Source organism: Coenobita brevimanus, chromosome 6 (genome assembly GCF_032717465.1).
Source record: "Coenobita brevimanus isolate Jiangsu-jjx chromosome 6, ASM3271746v2, whole genome shotgun sequence".
In the NCBI taxonomy this organism is placed as follows: Eukaryota; Metazoa; Arthropoda; class Malacostraca; order Decapoda; family Coenobitidae; genus Coenobita; species Coenobita brevimanus.
In genome coordinates, this window is record NC_136959.1 from 40,375,674 (window position 1) to 40,392,126 (window position 16,453).

The 16,453-nt window shown below is 39.9% G+C and overlaps 1 protein-coding gene and 1 non-coding gene across 2 annotated transcripts in view; both read right to left on the bottom strand.

The window, feature by feature from the left end:
* The window catches only part of LOC145401028 (nucleolar protein 10-like), a 259,963-nt gene that overhangs the window by 243,075 nt on the left and 435 nt on the right, over positions 1-16,453 (bottom strand). The gene's annotated exons all lie outside the window — the stretch shown is intronic.
* On the bottom strand, positions 8,002-8,120 carry LOC145403049 (5S ribosomal RNA). Its single transcript, XR_013897925.1, has one exon. It is a non-coding gene; the product is annotated as a 5S ribosomal RNA (ribosomal RNA).

Sequence of the window (16,453 nt, forward strand, 5' to 3'; positions counted from 1 at the left end):
CTGATCACGTATACCTCTCTCTTCTCTCTCTCATCTTCTCCCCTACTTCTACTCGCTAACCATTCACTATATGCCTTCTTCTTTTGTTCCACAGCTCGTTTCACCTCATCATTCCACCATGCTGTCCCTTGCACACCCCTGCATCTCCTCCTCACTCCACAAACTGCCTCACACGCTGCGCTTATCTCTTCCGTGAATATCTTACATACGTCTTCCACCCCTTTCATCTGCTCTAGCTCATACCTTCCCAGTCTTTCTTCCACTATGCTCTTATACTCTGTCATTATCTCACTATCTTGCAATTTCTCCACTCTTCTCACAGGAGTTGCTTCCTCCTGTCTTCCCCTTCGGCTCCTCAACCACTTTCTTTGCAGCTCTACCTTGGCCATCACTAAGTGATGGTCCAAGACTCCATTCCCCCACCCTCTCCACACTCTTGCATCCAACACTTGTCTTCTCATTCGCTCATCCACACACACGTAGTCTATCATTGCCTTTCGTTCAACAAGTTTACCATCCATCCTCCTCATTACTCTCCACGTATACCGGTGGATCATCTTATGCCGAAAGTAGGTGTTGGCCATTGCCAACCCCTTACAAGCACAGATGTCCACCAAAGCACTTCCATTCCCATCTATGTCAGCTGGCACACCCCACTGACCAACCACTCCATCCACTTGTACATTCCCAACTTTGCCATTCATGTCTCCAATCAACAGCACTCTCTCGCTCCTCTCAAACTTCTCCATACACGCTTCTACACTCGCCCAAAACTCATCTTCACTCTTGCCACTCGATCCTCTGTCGGGGCATACACATATACAATCGCCCACGCTTGTATACCTACTTTCATCCTCACCCATACAATCCTTGCACCCACTGTTCCACACTCTCTTATATTCTCCTTCCACTTCTTGCTTATCATCAGACATACTCTCTCTCTTGCCCTCTCATTTTCATTGACTCCCGCACATATACCTAAACCATATTCCCATTCTCTCACCCTTTCACCTTTCCATTTAGTTTGAGTCAATCCACATATATCCACTTTTGCATCCTCAAGCACCTGAACAATCTCTCTCTCTTTCACTTCATCATTCACTCCTCACATTCCACGTTCCCACCCTAAGGATGTCCTTTGTCCGTTCCTTAGTCGTCAACGTATGGTCCGTCCGGGTCCGAGGCGCTTTGTTCGCTTTTTTAGCTGGTTCTTTTTACGGGGTGGGGCACTAACCCACCACCAACCCTTTTAGTCGCCTCGTAAGACAAGCAGGGATACTAGTGGAGTATTCTTGGAACCCCCTACCCCCAGGGGGTACTGTATATATATATATACTACAGTGTATATATATATTTTTTTTTAAATAACAGAACGGAAGAAGGAAAAAGAAATGGAGAAAAAAAACAATCCATACACCAGACTACTGGTGTCCTCTGTTCATAAAATATCTGTAACAGTTAGACTTGAACAGTTGTAGGTTGAAATTTGGAGGAAAACAACTCTGGGGAAGCGAGTTCCAGAGAGATGCAGTTCGGGGAATGAAAGAATTCTGATAGGCAGAAGTTCTGCAATATGGTTGAGTGACATTCCAGTCATGAGCGCTACCAGATGCCCGTGTAGCACGAGGGAAGGCATGGAGAGGTGGCACCATGGACGCAACTTCGTCTGAGCATTTGCCAAAAAAATATCTGTAAAATAATGCAAGGGAGGCAACATTCCTTCTTACTTGCAGGGGAGGTAGTTTATATGTAATGGCAGGGTTGTTAATGATTTTAACAGCTTTATTCTGAATTTTGTCTAGTTGTCTTATTGCAACCTCTCCACAACCATTCCACAAGGGTGAGCAATATTCAAGCTGAGAGCGCACATGACTCTTATAAATTATAGCTAACTGCTCATCGGCGAAGAAGTTATGGACTCTGTACAATAATCCAAGTTTCTTTGAGGCGGTTTTAGCAAGTGATCTGACATGAGAGGTCCAGCTGAGGGCACTGTTAAGTGAGACACCAAGAATTTCAATACTTTTGGAGATGGGAATATTAGTAGCATTGAAGGTAATGTACGAATCTGGCAATATCTGTCTATTAGTAAACTGTATATATTTAGTTTTACTAGCATTAAAAGAGACAAGGTTGTTTTGTCCCCATTCACTGATTGTAGATAGATCTTGATTTATGGAGATGGCTGTACTGAGTTGAGAGGTAGAGATATTAGACTTTGTAAATGGATGTCTGAGTGTGAATGAACTATGTAGTGTTGAGTCATCTGCATATGAGTGAATGGGATTGTGAGTGACAGATAAGAGATCATTAATATGAACCAGAAATAGATATATATATATATATATATATATATATATATATATATATATATATATACACATACTGTATTTATATTATATCAGTGGTTCTTAAACTTTCTCGTGCTGCGGACCTCTTTTATTAAAACTAATCATGTGGCAGACCCTTAATTATGTGTAAATTCTAAAACTGTTACTAAATTATTTATTAATGGCTTAACTTGAACATAACTGTTCAAATTTTACTTCACATAACTGTCATAACATTATTCATTTTACATTTTATTATGTGGTTAATCTTATACTCAAATTAGCCTATGGACCCCTTGGAACGTTCGACAGACCCCTGAGGGTCCGTGGACCACACTTAAATAAACACTGATAGAAAGAGAGAGAGAGAGAGATTCATTTCTCAGTATCTCCGATCACTGCTATTTACCAGCCTGCTATATAAAGGTGAAAATCTGTAAAAGACATACATACAAGGTCTGTTCAGAAAATATCCAACCTTAAGCTCTAAAAAAAATAAACAGTTAACCTGTTCAGCTAAGACACCAATCCCCCTCAAAGTGAGCCCCTTCATACTTGACACATTAGCCCAGTGTTCTTTCCACTGCCTGAAACATTTTCCAAAGTTGGTTTTTGGTATATCCTGCAGGTGCTTCATTGGATTCATCGTGATCATTTCTCTCGTTTCAAACTGAGAACCCTTCAGTGGAGTTTTTGCTTGGGGAATAACCAAAAGTTGCACGGAGCCATGGAGCAGGGAATCTGCCAGACCTGTGGGATGTTGTGTTTGGTCAAAAATTCCTGAAGTAGCTGAGACAAATGGGCAGGAGCATTGTCATAGTGCAGCTTCCAATTTACCGCTTTTCAAAGGTCTGGTCTCTTCCACCAAACTGCATCACGAAAACAACAGATAATATCAAGGTACAGTAATCCCTCATTTATCTGGATGTGCAGTATCTGGATCAGTTCTTACCCAGATACTGGGCCTTGGCTCTATTAAACCATTATCCAAATTTACTTGCTATTATCCAGATATAAATGTCCCCGAGAACTTTGGCCACCCAGCCGACATGTTCAAACATTTGGTATTGTGGCCACTGGGCTCTAGGCCGTGCACGGGAAACAGGCCATAACCCACAACCTGAGCTAAAATGTCTGTCCACCTCTGTACTGAATGGTCCAAGTCGTGCGCTGGTACAATCACTCCCTACAAACCTCCAGCACCCGAGTAATCCGAACCATAACCCATAAATGGTGTCAAAACGAAAGTACGCATCCCCACTGAATCTACAAAGACGCGCAGTCACCGGGATTAGCCTATCCCAACTGCCACGGTGCATCTAACAGAGACCACAAGCCACAAGTCAGGTGAAAGCACCCGTCCACCTCTACACCGAACATCCTAAGTCACCAAGTCACTGTAAGTTGTTTCACAATGGCCACTGCATGTGTAAGACAGACCACAAGCCACAAGTCAGGCGAAAGCACTCGTTCGCCTCGTGACAGAGAGGTGAAAATCCCGCCCACAGCCTCAACACTCTCCCCTTCCCATCCCTCCTCCATACCCTCCCAAGTTCCCTGCCTTGTTAGCAAGGCCTCCCAACTCCCCCATCACTCCCTCAGTTCCTCCCCTCCTTCGTGCTGAAAGCAATGACCCATGACTTTTCACAATTTTTGGCATATTCTTTTTTATGCTATTGGTCGTTTCAAAATTCCGCGACATGCATGAGAAAACTCACGAAGTTCTGCATCTAGACATGTGCTTAACTCTTTTGCAAGATGCGGGCAAAATTTTGCAGCAGGATGGTGGGAAGTTATATGAAGGTAAGTTTTACTCTTGAACAACATTTATTCTCACTGTAGTTTTGTTCTTTTACTCATCAGTTTTCTGTTTTTATTAGCTTATCTTATAGCACAAACACCAGCAAAGATATGGTATATGATTTATACCAATATAACTAATTTCCAGTGGCATATTTGGCCGTGGATTTTTTTTGTGTGTGCCCTGGGACCAGCTATCATTCGTGTCACAAAGATAACCGATTTTCCAACCGTCTTCAGGTTTTTTGTGGATTTTTGTTGTTTATGCATTACAGTATTTTCTTGGTGTTTAGCATTAATGTGATAATCTTTTGTATGTTTTAATCTCAATATGGCAGAATGACCAGAAAACACTGCCAAAATTTGGAGGAGTACTGTATATATTGGTAGTTTTCTTTTTAAAGCCTTTTTGCATGGTTTTCTTGGTGTTTAGCATTACTCTAGATATTCCTATGTGTGTTTTGATGTCTACAGTAAATATGGCAGATTGGTCTGAAAACAGTGCTAAAATTAGGAGGGGTATTGTACATACAGTATTGTATAGGTAGGGTATTTTTTGGTTTTCAGTGTTTTTCTTTGCATGGTTTTCTTGGTATTTAAAATTATTTTGGATATTCCTATCTTTATTTGGATGTCTAAATATGGCAGAATGACCAGAAAATGCTGCCAAATTAGGGGTTACTATACATACAGCAGTGTAAAGCTAAGGTGCTTTTTGGTTTTCATTTCACACCCTCGTGCAGTGTGGTGCTGTGAGGATCTGTCCCTTCTCCCCTTTGGGGCTAAGATGCGAATGAATGTGTTTGAATGATTGAGTAAATGGGGAGTGTGTCATCCTGTCTCAGCTACCTCCCTTTCCTTGGGGGAAGCAGCCTAGGTATATAGATAGATAGATAGATTTTTTTTTTCCATGGTTTTCTTCGTTAAAAATAATTTTTGATATTCCTATGTATATTTTGAGGTCTAAATATGCCTGAATGACTAGAAAACACTGCCAAAGTAAGCAGAGGTACTGTACAAATAGATTAGGTACAGGTTGGAAGTTAGGTATAGGTAGGGTCTGCATATAGTAGGTGGGATATTATTCATTATCTGGACATTGCCACTATCCAGACATGTCTTTGGCTCTATTATGTTGTATAATTGAGGGACTACTGTAGTAATGTTTGTTGACAGTCTGACTTTCTGGTGCATAATATTAATCATGATGCATAACATCACAGTAGTAAAAAAAAAAAAAAAAAAAAAAAAAAAAAACATGCATTTCCCCTTGCAGCGGACCCGTTATGTTTTTTTTGGCCAGGGCAACCCTGCACAGTTCCACTGGGACAACTATGCTTTAGTTTCTGGGTTGTACCCGTACACCCAAGTCTCACTGCCAGTGATAACAGTCTTCAGAAAGTCTGGATCGCTATTCGCACACTCCAACATTTCTCTGACAGTCAACTGACAATTTCCCATGACCAAATCACAGACTTTCTTCACATTTTCAGCACTCCTGCTTGTTGGTGGCCTCCCAGGATGTGGACCGCTCTCAACTGACATTCAGCTACTTGTTAAGCGATTGTACCACTTCTTTATTTGCGTTACCCCCATGCCTAAATTCCCCCAGACTTGCTGGATCTTCCTGATAGTTTCAACTTGGGTATCACCTAGTTTTTGGCAAAATTTGATGCAGTAATGCTGTTTGGCTTTTTCAGTCATAACGATGAGCTTCGGAATGCAACAAGTGTGTGGTGGAAGACCATGAACACAGGCTAACTGACAGCCACTGAGCCACTCGAGGCAGCTGGCATTAATCAAATCTGCATACGATGGTCCTACACTGCACTACAAAAAATCAGGCCCCTATCCTTGAACTGGTTGGTTAAAAAAAAAAAAAAAAGTCAGATACTTTCTGAACAGATCTTAAATGTACCGGTACACCAGAAAGTGCCTCAGTCCACCCTTCACTGTTAAGCTTGACCCTGCTGGTTTTGTTCTCAAATCACTTGATTGTTTGTAGAAGTAACAGCATGAATCATTCAGAGAATATAAAATCACAAAATATAAAGGTCAATAAATAGTAACAAGCACTTGTTCATCCTAGAAATCTATACTAGCACTGAGGACTTTCAATTATATTCAGCATCTGGTGGCAGCACTGTCAGTATGTAAAAACACAGTTGGGTTTGTCCTCAAGTCACCTGATTGCATATACATATGTAAGAATATAAAATTACAAAAAATAAAGGCCGATACAAAGTTACAAACACTTGTTCATCTTAGAAATGTATGCTTGCACTGCGGCATTTCAGTTATATACACCAGTAGACACCAGGTGGTAGAAATTTCAGTATCTAAAGACAACAGTTACAGCTGTCCTTGAAGTTTTTCCTTAACCTTCTGCATAAGCTTTCAAGTGTATCTTATTTTTCACAATTTATCAATAGTTTTAGTTTAATCAAATGTTTTTTACTGTAAATTCTACCAATGATAAACAATTTATAGGATAATTACCTGTATATGTGACTGTTTTGAATAGAGCTAGAGCTAACTCCTGTTTAACCTCATGACATTCATCTCTGAAGGTACTGTACATGGGGACTTTTCAGTGCATTTTTTTTAGCAAAAAAAAAAAAAAAAAAGTCTTATATGCTGCAAAATTACTATCTATCTGTTCATAGCCTGACGCCTTAATCCTGTAGGGGGTGGCCACAAAAAAACTGCCTCCAAGTAGCCCTGCCCCTGGCATATCGCTGCCCTCCCTCCAACTCGTACCCCCCTCTCTTATACAGTATATCTCTTCATTCCATATCTCCATCTCATCCTCAGTCTCCCCTTCTCTCACCCTCCCCCCCTCCACCTCACTCACATACACTCTCCTCATCTGTTTCATTCTCCATCCCCTCCACAAGACCAATTCACTGCAATGCACTTCTCCTAATGCTTTCTATAACATCCACATCACAACACTCCTTCACTTTCTCATTTGTCCATCTGTCTCTCTATGTAACTCCACATGCTCATCTCATAATTCTCATTTCCACTGCTCTCACTCGTGACTACTGTCCTTCCAACAAGGTCCAAGCTCCACTTCCATATGTCAGAGTGGGTATCACAATATTGAACTAGTGTCCTTCCAACAAGGTCCACGTTCCACTTCCATATGTCAGGGTGGGTATCACAATATTGTACTATCATGCAACGCCTTTTTTTTTTTACTTCAATGATCAACACTCTTATTTCTTATCACTGCATTCAATAAACAAGAACCTTTCTTCCCTGCTGTACCCTTTCAAGCACTTAATCCTCCAAACTTTCACCCTTACTCATCAAAATACCAAAGTACAGTAAACCCTGGATATAACGAACCCCTGAATTCCAAATTTCAGATATAACAAACAGCCAAATCGCAACCAAACGTCCCTCTGATTTTGTGAACAAAGTTCCCTACATGAGGGGGAAGTTTGGGAATCAGCCCATGGTGACAACAGCATCCCTTCCTGGTACAGTAAGTGTACTTCAACAGCATCCTTTCCTGTGTGCTGTAACAGTACTACATTATACTGTATTCTTATTATTGGTATTGTATTTATATATACAACTTCATACAGTATTGAATTTACATGTACAAATGAATACATCATCAAATTCTCCATGTAAACCTTCATAAAGTTCAGGTTATGTTTGACCATGTAGGACCGAACGACTCCCCTTATATAGTGAACTGACTTCAGTAATCCCTCAGAAATACCATTCATTCATTCATTCATTCATTGCCAGACGCCATGTATCCCAAACGGGGTGGCCAACGGCTTAGAGTTAATTGTTTTACAGGGAGGGGCACTAATCCTCCACCAACCCCACTTGACACGTAGGGAGAACGTTATGCCAACAGCATCTGATGTTCCCAGGCGGTCACCCATCCAAGTACTAACCAGACCCAACGTTGCTTAACTTCGCTGATCAGACGGGAAGCGGTGTACTCAACGTGGTATGGCCGTTGGCTCAGAAATACCAACCTCTCATATATGGAGAACTTTTGGATACAGAGACCCACCTCTCCCTCAATTAGTTTGTTATATTGAGGGTTTACTGCACTTAAATGCACTTACATTTTCCATTTCCTCACTATCCAGCATCACTGTGCATTCAATGACTCCATTTCTCTCGAAGACCACAACTTTTCCTTATATCACCTTTGGATTTTGTTTTTTACATACTCTCTCAAACTCATCCACCAAGACTTGCAGTTCCCATTCATCATCATTTAACAATAAGTATCATCTGCAAACAACAGAACAGCAAGTTTCCAAATGCTGCCCTCTCTCATTAGGACCACTACAACATCCACTGTCCTACCTTGTTTCCCTTTTATAACTCCATCCACATAGAAATTGAACAACCATGGAGATATGACACATCCCTGTTTCAATCCAACATTCATATAGAAAAATTCACTCAGCTCACCATAAACACTAACTGCAGTTTTTGCGTCCTTATACCGTGCATACTCTTAATGGCATTCAACAGTAACCCATTTACTCCACATATTCTTAATATTTTCCACATTCCTTATCAGTTCACTTTGTCATATGCATTCTCCAAATCTATGAAGGGAGCATACAACTTCTTTCCCTTCTCTAAAAACTTTTCCACTTAACACCTTCGGATGAGTATCTGGTATTACTTTACAAGTTGCTGTTATCCTAACCACAACAATTTGGGGACAAATGGGATTTTGAGTGAAATCAAACTGTCAACTTCCAAATTATGCCACACTGCTGTAAATATCTTAACCCGCCCTGTGCCAGTGCTGTTTTAAAACAGTCTGACAAAATTCCGCGACCAGTACCGTTTTAAAACGATTTAAAATAAAAGACTTTACTGTGATCGCATTTTTCAAGATTCGGGGGTAGAAATTGGCAGGGATGTAAGGTAACTGTTCCTTTTCCATCCCCCAGGCTTCCAAGGCTATACACACACTCGCTCCCCCCCCTCATGCTCGCTCTGCCTCACTCTGCCTGTGTGCTTCACCCAGTGCTGTACATAGTGAGGGCATTTTGTAAATATTTTCATGTCAGTTGTAAATATTTTCTTGTAAGTGTAAGAACTATATAATGAAGTCAAGTTGTAAATACATTCTTGTAAGTGCCAGGACTGTACATAATAAAGGCAGGTTGTACCTATCTTCAAGTAAGTGTAAGATAATGCATTCACAGTGAGAAAGACATGCAAATTGTGATACATGCTGAAGTAATAAGTAATCAGAAAAGTGTACTGAACATTGCTATACCTTCCCAGCATAAATACCTAAGTATACCTTACATAGAAAACAGCTTTCTCTCACGTACACGGTGAGCGTGAGAGCAGCTATACCTTTACTGTATATAAGTATGCAGGACTCAATAAAACCCGTTTTCAAGCCTTGGTGAGCATTTTAACCCCTTAACCACGGGGCGTCAATTTCATGACGCTTGGGAGCAAGGGATCATACCGCGGGGCGTCGCTTTTGTGATTTTGTGTTATTTTGAATTCACCCGGGCTTCCAAGTGGGGGCTTGTATCATCTATCAGTACTGCCAATGTCCAACACTAGTCAGCACTCCTAATCTCATCTGTACTCCCATCCATTGTTGACAATTTAGCCATTTCTCCCCGTTCTTGACTCCCCTCCCTTCCCCCCCTCCATTACCCTATCCTCTCGCCTACCCGGCCGTGCTACGCTAAGTAAATCTTCCCTGGAATTTTTCACTGATTTCATCCATTGAAATAAGCCCTATGTCCTATTCTTATACCAAATAATATATACAAGAAAGAAATAAGGTAAGTGAGAGTGCCATACACCTGGATTTTTTTTTTTTTTTTTTTTTTACGTGTCCGACTCTGGGCAAAGGCTCAGGGCCTATTTCTTGGGGGCAGTGGCCCATCCCAAGGCCCAGTAGTCCTCCTACACCTCCACATGTCACCACTTCGGCGCTAACACCCACCGTCCATATTGAATACATGCTAGGGCTGTCTCATACAGGACTAGTGTACTGGTATTAGCGGGGGTACTTTTATGACATGTCGGTGGGTCATCTGGTAGATCAGGAAAGTCTGCTTTTAGGAAATTCAAATCCTTAAACTGTTCCCTGCCCCAGCCGGGATTCGATCCTGGGTCCAATAGGACTGCAAGCCGCCTCGCGTCCGATCAGTGAAGTTAAGCAACGTTGGGTCTGGTTAGTACTTGGATGGGTGACCGCCTGGGAACACCAGATGCTGTTGGCATCCCTACGTGTCAAGTGGGGTTGGTGGAGGATTAGTGCCCCTCCCTGTAAAACAATTAACTCTAAGCCGTTGGCCACCCCGTTTGGGATACATGGCGTCTGGCAATGAATGAATGAATGAATGAATGGTATTTCTGAGGGATTACTGAAGTCAGTTCACTATATAAGGGGAGTCGTTCGGTCCTACATGGTCAAACATAACCTGAACTATATGAAGGTTTACATGGAGAATTTGATGATGTATTAAGTTGTACATGTAAATACAATACTGTATGAAGTTGTATATATAAATACAATACCAATAATAAGAATACAGTATAATGTAGTACTGTTACAGCTAATTATCACCTGACAACACCTCACGTGCACTCGTTCGCTAATTTTCGCTGTTTTTTTCCCCTTGAAATATGCCGTATAATCTATTTTCGTAATAAATATACATGCAAGGAGGGAAGGGAGAAGCCTAAGTGATATTTACATTCACCTGGAACTCCCTAATTTATAATGTATTGTCTAGATTTCCTGCCAATCATATCAGTGCTAGACAAAGCTGTTTCAAGATATAACATTGGTAGCTCTGAATATATATCTCCTAAGTAGGCCTCTAATCTATTTTCGTAATAAATATACATGTAAGGAGGGAAAGGAGAAGCTTAAGTGATATTTACATTCACCTGGAACTACCAAATTTATAATGTATTGTCTAGATTTCCGCCAATCATATCAGTGCTAGACTTAGCTGTTTCAAGAAGTAATATTGGTAACTCTGAATAACCCCTAGCAGGCCTCCACGCTCGTCCTCTGTTATCAGTTCACTCTCATCTTCCGAAGCGAGAGTACGTATGTTTCTTCTTGCTGACTTCAAGGCCTTTTTTCACCCCCATGCAAATGGCCCTGTGACCTTTACCCCCTACTAAACCTCGTGTGGAAAGAGGTAAAGGGCTGACAATTGATAAAAGAGTGACTACGATCTTTCTATTGAGTAAAACAGTGCAAGTGGAATTGTAAATAATGTGTAAATAATGTGTAAACAGCAAGTGAAAGTAATGAATGTAAATATACGTGAACAATGGAAAATAGTTTTATAAGTTATTTCAAAGGACAGTGCACAACACAGTGTAAATAAAATAGAAATGTAAATAACGTAAATAAAATAGAGAACGTAAATAGAAATGTAAATGAGTAGTATTATAAGAATACGAGTATATACCCTAGGAGTAATGAAAGTGAAAGTTTCACTCTAGCATGTCTGAATGCTATGAGTTATGAGAGTGAAGATGAAAGTGACATTCACTCTCAATGCCAGTATACAGGACGAGAAAGTGAATGCTATGTATTTTACTGAAAGAAATTGAATCCCTACAGTGACAATAAACTAATACTACTGAAGGAAACTTATGGATAAAGACTGTAGATATATATAAGTGTTATATAGTAATAGAAATATAAAGTGTGAGGGGTTTTATGAATAATAAATGACAGACTACCAAGAGCGAACTAGTGCCAGTGCGACGATCAGACGCGCTCGTAATTTCCATTGCTTTCACAGTGTTTTTTTTTTGAGTATGGATCCCAAACTACTTGAAAATTGTAGAATAGTGTTTATAGTGTTTGTATCTGGCTGTGGTAATCATATTACGGGTTGTCGGGAAGTGTAAAGTGGAGACTTCGTTACCCTACTTCAGAGGTCTCCACAAGTCCTATGGTAACCGACGAAGGCTCAACAATCATTCTAGGAGAAAGCTGAAGGTATGTGCCATAAGCATATGTAATTTTATTATTCTAGGACTAATAACTGATTTTTGGCAAATATTTTTTGAGAGTCTGTCGTAGTCCAAATAACCCCGCGGCACACGCAAGTCATTGGTAAACAAGCCCGCGGTGTAGGGGTTAATGGCGAAATTCATTGTTTCCACATCAAAACCTATCATTTAGGAAAAAATAAATAAAAAGGTCAAAAAATGGCCGGCACTGGGGTGACCCATGGGGCTAAAAATAGTCGGCACGCGGAGGGTTAACCCTACTGCTTTCAATTTATACTGTATAATAACAGTTGGAGTAATTCTGTACCAGAAGGAAGTGGCGATTCCACCTATTTTATAACAAACTTACCATTTCAAGGTATATAATTTTCGTATATACAGTGACTACTGGGCCTTGGGATAGGCTACTGCCCCCGAGATATAGGCCCTGAAGCCTTTGCCCAGAGTCGGACACATAAAAAAAAAAAAAAAGAAAAAAAGAAAAAAAGCAACACAGAGTAAACTGTTCCATTGTGACTGCAAGAAGTGACTGAAAAAAAAAAACAAAATATACTTATTTGGGGGTATTTAAGGAAACAGCCAGGACGCCCGCAGCAATGGTTATCAACAATCTCTCCAGCTGACGGCGTTGTTTACAAACCATCACTCCGACTGGATGTGTCAGTGTATCTCGTGTCAAAGCAATGGGAAACTTACTGATTTAACCAAACCAAACCTAATCCAACTTGATCTCACTTGCATTTGATGGCCAGCTTTCAAATTTAAAAATGAGCATTAGGAACGTTAAATATGGCCAGCCACTGGTGGACAGCGGCGTGGAATATTTACGAATTCCAAATCCTCACTTATAGCTTTCAGAGATAAGTTTATAAAAATCCCCAGTAGCTGTGGTAACCCAAGAATAATAACAAGTAACCTATGAAAGACTCATATCAACAGAAAATATGAAAAGGCCATGCCTGCTTGGTAAAGAATTAATAAAGTTGATTCTAGGATATCTGGGTGTCAGAAAAGAATTTTATTAAACTGGATCTAGCCTAAACTCTTAACTTAAAATTATCAACATTTGTTAATAGAAGCAGTTCTAGACTTTCTGCTAAAATTAAATATAAATTCCTTCCAGAACACACTGATTAATCATTAGACTTTAGGAACAAATGTTGGTAAATTTCCTGAAATACAGTACTGTACACTCAACTACTGGACAATGATATTAATATGCTCACTGCTGAATTTAAGCAATTCTAAGCATTTTCTCTTACATGAGCATTCGTTACAAATGTTTTTCTTCGTACATAAAAAAGGAGATTTTTCTCTTACATGAGCATTCGTTACAAATGTTTTTCTTCGTACATAAAAAAAGGAGATGCGGGGGGTAAAGTCTCCAGCTCATACCTCCGTCTTTCATTTCATTTAACTTAACCTACGGTACTTTCTAACTTAACCTAACCTAATTTAATCTAGTCTGGATGTAGATTTGATAAGACAGAGTTACCAGCTGAACAACCCCAACTTCTTATCTACTCAGTACTAGAAAGTGCAATTAATTCTTTACCAAACAGGTGTGGCCTTTCCCTATTTTCTATTGAGTCCTTCACAGGTTACTTATTATTTCTGGATTACTACAGTTTCTGGGGATTTTTATAAAAGCCATAAATGAATCTATCTATCTATCTATCTATTGCCAGACGCCATTATCCCGTAAGGGGTGGCCATTTGACTCTGAGTTATTTGTTTTACAGAGAGGGGCACTAACCCTCCACCAACTCACTTGTTGACATGTAGGGAGCATGAATGGTTTGGTTATATAGTTACCAACCAGCGTTGTAAATGGTTTCTTGGCTTACAGGAAACCATTTGGCTTGTCACTCAATGTAAAGCCACCTGTAATGGAAAGAAAGCAATAAGAAGTGACAGGAAAGATGGGAGAAATAGGAAGAATGGAGGGCAGGCACAGAAAAAGAATGATAAAGGCTAAGGAAGAAGTAAGCAGCACTACATGAAGTGAGTGGATGATGGTCGCCACCACCTACCACTATCAGAATGTGTAAATATTCCACTAACATTTGTCAGTAGCCGGCCATATTTAATGTTCCTAACGCGCTTTTTTAAATTTGAATGCTGGCTGTCAAATGCAAGTGAGGTTAGGTTGGATTAGGTTTGCTCTGGTTAAATCACTAAGTTTTCCACTGCTTTGACATGATACACAGACGCATCTAGTTGGAGCAATAGTTAGTAGACAATCCAGCCAGTCGGTGAGATTGTCGATAAACACAGTCACGGGCGATCTGGTCGCTTTCTTAAATACTCCAAAATAGGTACGGTATATATAATGGTAAAATTATCATTTAAGTCCCCAACTCCCCTTCAAGTTTATTTTTTCAGAAACATGCTGATTTTAGTGTTTTCTGTAGGATTTTGATTATCGATTTCATCGCAAATGACCCGTTTTCGAGTTTTGGCCCCAACCCCTTTTCCCCACTTCAACTCCCCTGAAATGGGCAATTTGCGATATTGCTAATCAGCAATAAACTCACACAGAAATCACAAAAACTGGTTAAAAAAAAGAATTATATATTTGATCTTCTTGTTTGTTTTTTTAGTTAGTTGTTTTCCGGGGAGGGGCACTAATCCTCCGCCAACCCCTTTAGTCGCCTTTTACGACAAGCAGGGATACTGGGGGAGTATTCTTGAAAACCCCCCTACCCCCAGGGGGTAGGGAGGTGTGAGTTGAGAGCAGGGCAGTGGAATGGCGGGGGACAGGGCGACTTGGAGGCGATTTGTTTGTGGCCACCCCAAACGGGATTGAGGCGTCTGGCAATAGATAGATAGATAGATATATTTGATTAACTGTGTTTCTTTTCATTAACCTGACTTAAACCAATCAAACCAAACCTTTATATAAGGTTGTGCCATTTTAAGTTTTTTTTCTTCTAATCTAACTAAACCTAACCAATCCAACCTAAATTTGTATATGGCCATGCTGTATTAACTTAACATGTTCGCCGCGTTTGGCAACCCTGCACTCTCGCCCTCCCAGCGTCAACTTCACTTCACTCTCCTGCCAGTGTCCGTTGGACTTTCGGAGGGAGAGGAGGTATGATTCACTCTTAGAGGGTGGTGCATTGGTTAGAGCAGTAAAAGTCGTGGTACATATGTATACCGAATCGCCGACCACTAATATATTTTTCTCCCCTCGCGTATTGGTGCATCGATGTACCGAGGTTGCCTCGGTGCATCTGGGTACCAATACGCGACCTACTGATGATATCTTGTTGCTCTGCGAATTGGTGCATTGATGTACCATTTCATTACTTTAGAAAAATGTGTATTTTCTAATGTATATACCTGTTAGTACCTATAAAATATGTCTTATTATTTCAATAAGCTGCACATCTCTCCCTCACTCTCTCTCTCTCTCTCTCTCTCTCTCTCTCTCCAAGGAGAGTATCAGCCTTCTGTGTTGGGTGTGATGGACAACCCCACCTTTGTATTTCATGTTTCAGTGAAAAGCATGCAGCTTCATACTAATAGGTTATATAATACAGGGCAAAAATTAGATATTTGGATATTCAGTTTTGCAAATTACGAGTCATATAGTATTATTTTCGTATGTTTTATATAACCTTCATTTATCATAAGATTTAAATTTTTAGATTTTTTTTTAATTTAGCAGTATTTTCCTTTACAGTTAGTTACATTATGTAATTCATTTCCTTTGTTTATAAATTGTTACCAGGCTTCTTGTGCATCTTGGAACTATGTTTTATTTTATGAAATAATATCTCAATTTTTTTAAAACGGAGTGTTGATTTTTTACTTTTTATACAAGAAATGCATTCATAAGTGTTATATTTGATACCTGCCTTTCTATGATATTGATTATAATGCATTTGAGCTAACTGTATTGTGTGAAAACTGATTTTGTATAAAAAATGATGAACGAAAAACAAATAAATTTTTAGCTGATTATTAATCAATAACTTACCTATGTATAAGTATTTTTGTATTAAATAATACCATTGCAGCACATCTGTAGCTTTAATAAATGCAAATGGAAATAAATATTGATTATATACTCACGTTTTCAAAAGCTTTTGAAAAAGGACATTCGGGTCAAGGATGTACCAATACGCTGAGGGGGAAACTTCTGCTCGGTACATCGATGGCCCGATAAGCGGTCAACGTGTTAACTAAGCTTACTTTACAATGAATTCGTAATACCTATAGTCACAACTCATTATTACAATGAATTATTACCGAGTTACGTTGGTACTTATAAGTTCTTGTCAGAGAGAACTATCCATTGG